Below are 6,870 nucleotides of genomic sequence, written 5' to 3'. Positions count from 1 at the left end.
GTACATTTACCCAAATTTGAGAGCTAAAACCCCAATAATAACATCATAACAAATAAGTCTTTGCCATTGAGCAATATTCCACCACTTTCTCATCTATTAAAGAAGAAATAAACGTGTATATAAAAAGAATTATGTTGATAGGGCTTTATATTCTTTGCTAACTTAGACTTTTAGTTGGAAGGCCAGAATTCTTGAGTTCTAACTTCTCTTTCTACATTTTCCACATTACAGTTGCAGGCAAACCAAAAGCATTTATTCTGACTTATCACACCTTAGCCGGACTTACTTTCTTCACATACATTGTATGAATTTTCGGAAATTAAGTCTTGCTTTCAGGTGCTTTAGTTACTGTGAATGTTGCCTTAGTGGCATGTAGTAGTATGGAGAAAGGCTTGGGATATAATGTAAGAAAAAATGCAGAATATTAAATTCTATGTACACTAGCATCATAACCTTGTAAAAACATGAATATTTTAAAATAAGTATGGAAGGGCACCTGGGTGACTCAGTCGGTTAAGTGTCTGACTTCAGCCCAGGTCATGATCTCATGGTTAGGTTCATGAGTTGAAGCCCTGCATCGGACTCACTGCTGTCAGTGCAGAGCCTGCTGGGGATCCTCTGTCCCCCTCTCTCACTGCACCCCCCCAACTGCTCACACTGTCTCTCTCAAAAATAAATAAACATTAAAAATATAAAGTATGGAAATATAACAGGAGAATGTGTACCTTCTCTTCCACCTAAAAGTTTGATGTGAAATATTTGAGATTTGCCATGTATTTGAAAACGATAATGCTATAATATCAAAGAGAATAATTGTAGGGCTAACCTCAGTCAGTTGAGCATCTGACTCTTGATTTTGGATCCTATGCCCCTCTCCCCAGCTAACACTCTCTCTCTCTCTCTCTCTCTCTCTCTCTCTCTCTCAAATAAAACTTAAAAAAAAGAGTATACTTAATTCATTTTTTCAATAAAATGCATCTGCATTAAAGAAGAAAATATACCAAGTCTGGTAAAATTATGGATGCTTCTTTTTCCTTTTCTCTATTTTCCAAATGTTCTGTTATGTAGTTATTACTTTTCATAATAGCATTATTTTTATTTATTTTTGTTTTTTCAATGTTTATTTTTGAGAGAGAGAGAGAGAGAGAGAGAGGGAGAGACAGAGCATGAGTGGGGGAAGGGCAGAAAGAGAGAGATACACAGAATCTGAAGCAGGCTCCAGACTCTGAGCTGCCAGCACAGAGCCCGATATGGGGCTCGAACTCACAAACCCATGAGATCATGACCTGAGCTGAAGTTGGATGCTTAACCAACTGAGTCACCTAGGCACCCCGCATAATAACATTATTTTTAAAAATTAAAGTAATAAAAAATTGAATCTGCACCATCCTATGAAATTCATTTTACAGTATATTGTACCTACAGTCAATGTGGGAAGTTGTAAGGAGATAGGAGATTCCTATGTGTGGTAGGTTAATGTTTTAACTATTGCTATAATCACAGTTGCTAATATTTATTGAGCATTTACTATGTGCCAGGAACTGTACCAAGTATTTATCTTGGTGTTCATTGTAAGTCTTAAGGTAGATATTAAGCCCATTCTACAGATGAGGAATTTGAGGCCTGAAGACATTAAGAGACTTGCTTATAATTAAAAGCCACCAAATTTATAGCTGGGACTGAAATAGCTTCCAGGTTGGCTGGATAGAAAGAATATCTAACCCTATCAAAGTGTGATGTACATTTCTAAAATTTTAGTACATCTTTGAAAAACATTCAAGTTATATCATAACCACCACGAAGATGGTATCTGGTTAACAGAGGCAGATCCATACCGCAAAGCTAGTGAAAATTCACAGCCCTTCAATGCACAGGCCCATCTAAGACCCTGGAGGGGCCCTAGAAATGGCCTTTTGAAAGAGCTAGATATTTTTTCATTATTTTGTAAAATTTGTTAAAGCAATATATTTTTGTATTTTATTCCTTAATGAGGAAGGGCTCCCCAAACCCAGGAATACCCAGGTTAACAGTCATTTGGGAATCTGACTCAGAAGTGTTGTAACCTCAGAGGTATTTTGAAAGATTATAGTCATATTTTATAACAATATGGAGAAATGTTGGCAGTATAACTCAAGTGCAAAAAGCAAAGTAACAAATTATATGTACACATTATTATTGCATATAAAATATGAATTCAAGGACTATCAGAGAACTTGAAAAATGAAAGCAAAAAGCCTTTTATTCATTTGTTCATTCGCAAATATTTATTAGGCCCTTTTTTTTAAAGTTTGTTTATTTTGAGAGGTGGGGGGAGCGGGAGAGAGAGAATCCCAAGCAGTCTCCACGCTGTCAGCACAGAACCTGATGTGGTGCTCAGTCTCATGAACTGTCAGATCACGACCTGAGCCAAAATTGACAGTCAGATGCTTAACCAACTGAGCCACCCAGGTGCCCCCAATTAGGCACTTTTGAGGTACCAGGAATTATGCTTTTTGTTATTTGGGTGTTGTTTGCTTTGTTTCGTTTCATTTTGCTTTGTTTAAATGTTTATTTATTTTGAGACAGAGAGCACAAAAGAGCAAGCTAGAGGCCGGGGGGAAGGGGGGAGAGGTGGGCAGAGAGTGAAGGAGAAAGAGAAAGAATCCGAAGCAGGCTCCACACTGTCAGCATGGAGCCTAATGTGGAGCTCCATCTCACATATGGTGAGATCAAGACCTGAGCCAAAATCAAGAGTCGGACACTTAACCCATTGAACCACCCAGGCACCCCTCATTCTGTTTTTTTTGTTTATTTATTTATATATTTAACTAATATCTGCACCCAAAGTGGGGCTCGAACTCATGATCCCCAAGATGAAGGGCCACATGCTCCTCTGACTGAGCCAGCCAGGTGCCCCTTGTTTTGTGTTTTCAATCCATTTCTCTTATTAACACAGTTTTGCATCTTGGTTAAATATATCTGCAAGCCTGTCTTAATTGTCAAATGGAAACCACTTTTTACATACCTTTAATCTTACATTTTGTGTGCTATGACAACTTTAAGAGATACAGAAATATTTAAGTCTCTGGACCTCAGTTTTTTCCTGTCTAAATTATGGAGAATGGGTAAAGAGGCCTCCAAATTTCTTCCCACTCTAACATGTCATGATCATAACTCTGCACTTTCTTCCCAGATTATCCCTTTATTTCATTATAATAAAACTATACAACAGCAGGAAATTTAGCTGATAAAAGTTAAGTTTTCAACTGTAACAATTGATTATAACTTTACAGAAATTATAATCAGAAACAATATTATGTCATTTTATATAAATGAAAATTGGCTCTCTGATGATAGTTCCAGTTTCAAAATGGGGCAAATCACTGGTAACATCCACTGTTTTATTTCAGCAGGGAAAGAATTTTATTCATGTATATTTCCTTTAGATCTTAATATTTTTGCCTAGAGACACTAACTTCAAAAAACTTTCAAAGGAATTGAACAGAGGTATGGGTAAATTAGGTTAGTCTTTTAATAACTGGAATATGACAACTTTTCCAAATATGAAAGTTTTCAAAAATGACAGTTTGCTTTTATGAAGAGTATTATGAGAAAAGTTTGAGGGAGAAGCTACAGCAGAGTGGTATAAGTTTTGTAGTCAGAAATGAGATAGGCTCCCTATTCTGAAACTGCTTAGATTAGTGACCTTGTTTGGGCAAATTATTTAACCTCTTTAAACCTTAGTTTACTCAGTTGAAAAATGGAAGTAATATTAATGCCTAACTCACAAAATGTAGTGAACTTTAAGTAAGATAATATAAACAAAGTTGTTGAGTATAGTGTTTATAATATTAGTAAGTGGTACTAAATATTAAATGTTACTGATACTAAATTATTAAATATTCGATATATAAAGGTAAAATCTCAGATATATTTCGTTAAAGAAACTGAGTTTCAGAGAATTCAATTAGCAAGTTAACCAAGAATAGAGTGTTTTCCCCAATTTTTGAAAGGATAGGCAAATAGCTCTGTTGGCTCTCTGAGCAACACCATGGCAGTAGGCAAGAATAAGCACTTTAAGAAAGGCAGCAAAAAGGTTGCCAAGAAGAAAGTGGCTAATCCATTTTCTAGAAATATTGGTATGATGTGAAAGCACCAGCTGTGTTCAATATAAGAAATAAAAAACACTGGTCTTGAGAACTCAAGGAATGAAAATTGCATTTCATGGCCTCAAGGGTCGAGTTTTTGAAGGAAGCCTTGCTGATCTGCAGAATGATGAAGTTGCATTTAGAAAATCCAAGCTAATTACTAGGATGTTCAGGGCAGAAACTGCCTTACTTCCATGGCATGGATTTTACCAGTGCCAAATGTGCTCCGTGGTCAAAAAATGGCAGACCATAACTGAAGCTCAAGTTATGTCATTGATGTCAAGACTATCGATGGTTATTTTCTCTGTCTATTCAGTTGGTGGTTTTACTTAAAAACTCAATAATCAGATTTGGAAGACCTCTCCCGCTAAGCACCAATAGGTTTGCCAAATCCAGAAGAAGGTGATGAAAGTCATGACCTGAGAGGTGCAGACAAATGACTTGAAAGAAGTGGTTAATAAACTGATTCTAGGGGCACTGGGTGGCTTAGTCAGTTAAGTGTCCAGCTCTTGACTTCGTCTCAGGTCATGATCTTGCAGTTGGTGAGTTCGAGCCCCACACCGGGCTCTGCGCTGACAGCCGGGAGCCTGCTTGGGATTCTCTCTCTCTCCCCCTCTCTCTGCCCCTCATCCTCTTGTATGGTCCATTTCTCTCTCTCAAAATAAATAAATAAACTTGAAAAAAATATTGATTCCAGACAGCATTGGGAAAGACATAGAAAAAACTTCCCAATTGTTTTTTCCACTCCATGATACATTTGTTAGAAAAGTGAAAATGTTGAAAACCCTAAAGTTGTACTGGGAAAACTCATGGGGCTTCATGATGAAGGTGGTAGTTCTGAAAAAGCTGCTTCAGATGAGACAGATGCTGAAGTTGAACAAGCTAATAGCAATAAGCCACCAGTCCAAGAAGCTGTTTAAAATTCAGACTTTTGGGGCACCTGGCTCAGTCCATAGAGCATTTGACTCTTGATCTCAGGGTCGTGAGTTCAAGCCCCACATTGGATGTGGAGCCTACTTTAAAAAAAATTGTTTAAAAAAAACATTAAAATTCAGACTTTTAATGTGACAAAAGTCATTAGTAATGTTAAAAAAATAGATAGGCAAATGCTGTCAACTAAAAGCAGTAGTATATTCAGTCTCAATAGCAGTCCTCTCTGAGCGGCAGGCTCAGAGCTGACTTTCATTTTCTTCTCTTTTGCTTCGCTATTTTCTCTAAATGTTACATGTTGAGCATTTATCCCTTTTGTGAAAAGAAGAAAGTGTCTTTAAAAAATTAATGAATTCAACATCCAACTATCCTGTGAACATTAATCCCCCCCAAAAGACCAAGAGAATTGATATGCCATTTTGGATTCCTTTTTGAGTCCCCAGTAGATGAAATGAATTTAAGTTTGAAATAATCAATACATCTGCAGTTGTCAGTATGTATACTCAGTTTGTTGGAGTCCATAATTAGATGCATCCAGAAGTTGTATAAAAGGTCACTCCCTAGGGGAGCCTGGGTGGCTCAGTCAGTTAAGTGTCTGACTTCAGCTTGGGTCATGAACTCACGGTTTGTGAGTTTGAGTCCTGCATCAGGCTCTGTGCTGACAGCTTGGAGCCTGCTTTGGATTCTGTGTCTGCCTCTCTCTCTGCACCTCCCCTGCTCATGCGCTGTCTCTCTAAAATAAATAAATGTTAAAAAATAAAAATAAATATGGGCACCTGAGTGGCTCAGTCAGTTAAGCGTCCTACTTTGGCTCAGGTCATGATCTCACAGCCCGTGAGTTTGAGCCCCGTGTCGGGCTCTGTGCTGACAGCTCAGAGCCTGGAGCCTGCTTCAGATTTTGTCTCCCTTTCTCTCTGCCCCTCTCCCATTCCCCCCCCACCCCTCTCTCTTTCTTTCTCAAAAATAAATATTAAAAATCGGGGTGCCTGGGTGGCTCAGTCGGTTGAGCATCCGACTTCAGCTCAGGTCATGATTTCACCCTCTGTGAGTTCAAGCCCCGCGTTAGGCTCTGTGCTGACAGCTCAGAGCCTGGAGCCTGTTTCAGATTCTGTGTCCCCCTCTCTCTCTGACCCTCCCCCATTCATGCTCTCTCTCTGTCTCAAAAATAAATAAACATTAAAAAAAATAAATAAAAATAAAATTTTAAAAAGGTCACTCCCTGAGAAAAAACAAGTGGTAAGACTCTGCATAAATTGGATGAAATTAACCACTAATAGGGAATCTAGTCAGCATGATTAGAATGTCTAAGAAGCTATAAGAAAAAGAATAGACATGAAAACTACAACATATCAATTTTATTCCCCCCACCCCATTCTCTTTTGGTGTTTTAAAATTAGTATTTCAGAAGTTATATGATTGGTATTGTGTTAGTTACATATTGCTGTGTAACAATTTACCCAAAACCTAGTCGTCTTAAAACAAGCATTTATTATCTCATCATTTCTGAGGGTCAGGAATTCAGTTGCTGCTTAGCTGAGCGCCGGCTCACGGCCTCTCCTGAAATTGCTGGGAGGTTCTGCTTCCAAGCTCACTTACGTGGTTCTTGGTAGTATTCAGTTCCTCAGGATGTGTTGGACTGAGGACCTCAGTTCCTCACTGGCTGTTGCCTCTCCATAGGCAGCTCAGGACATAGCAATTGTCTTCCCTCAGAATCAACAATAGGGGGCGCCTGGGTGGCTCAGTCCGTTAAGCGTCTGACTTCAGCTCAGGTCATGATCCCACGGTCAGTGAGTACCAGCCCCGCGTAGGACTC

The 6,870-nt window shown here is 38.5% G+C and overlaps 1 pseudogene; it reads left to right on the top strand.

The window, feature by feature from the left end:
* Positions 1–4,030: 4,030 nt before the first annotated feature.
* Positions 4,031–5,247, top strand: LOC112853210 (small ribosomal subunit protein eS1-like; annotated as a pseudogene).
* Positions 5,248–6,870: the final 1,623 nt, after the last annotated feature.

Source organism: Puma concolor, chromosome E1 (assembly GCF_028749965.1).
Source record: "Puma concolor isolate L17-30 chromosome E1, mPumCon1.1.hap2, whole genome shotgun sequence".
NCBI lineage: Eukaryota > Metazoa > Chordata > Mammalia > Carnivora > Felidae > Puma > Puma concolor.
The sequence above is the reverse complement of the archived record's forward strand: the minus strand, read 5'-3'. Positions and strand labels throughout refer to the sequence as shown.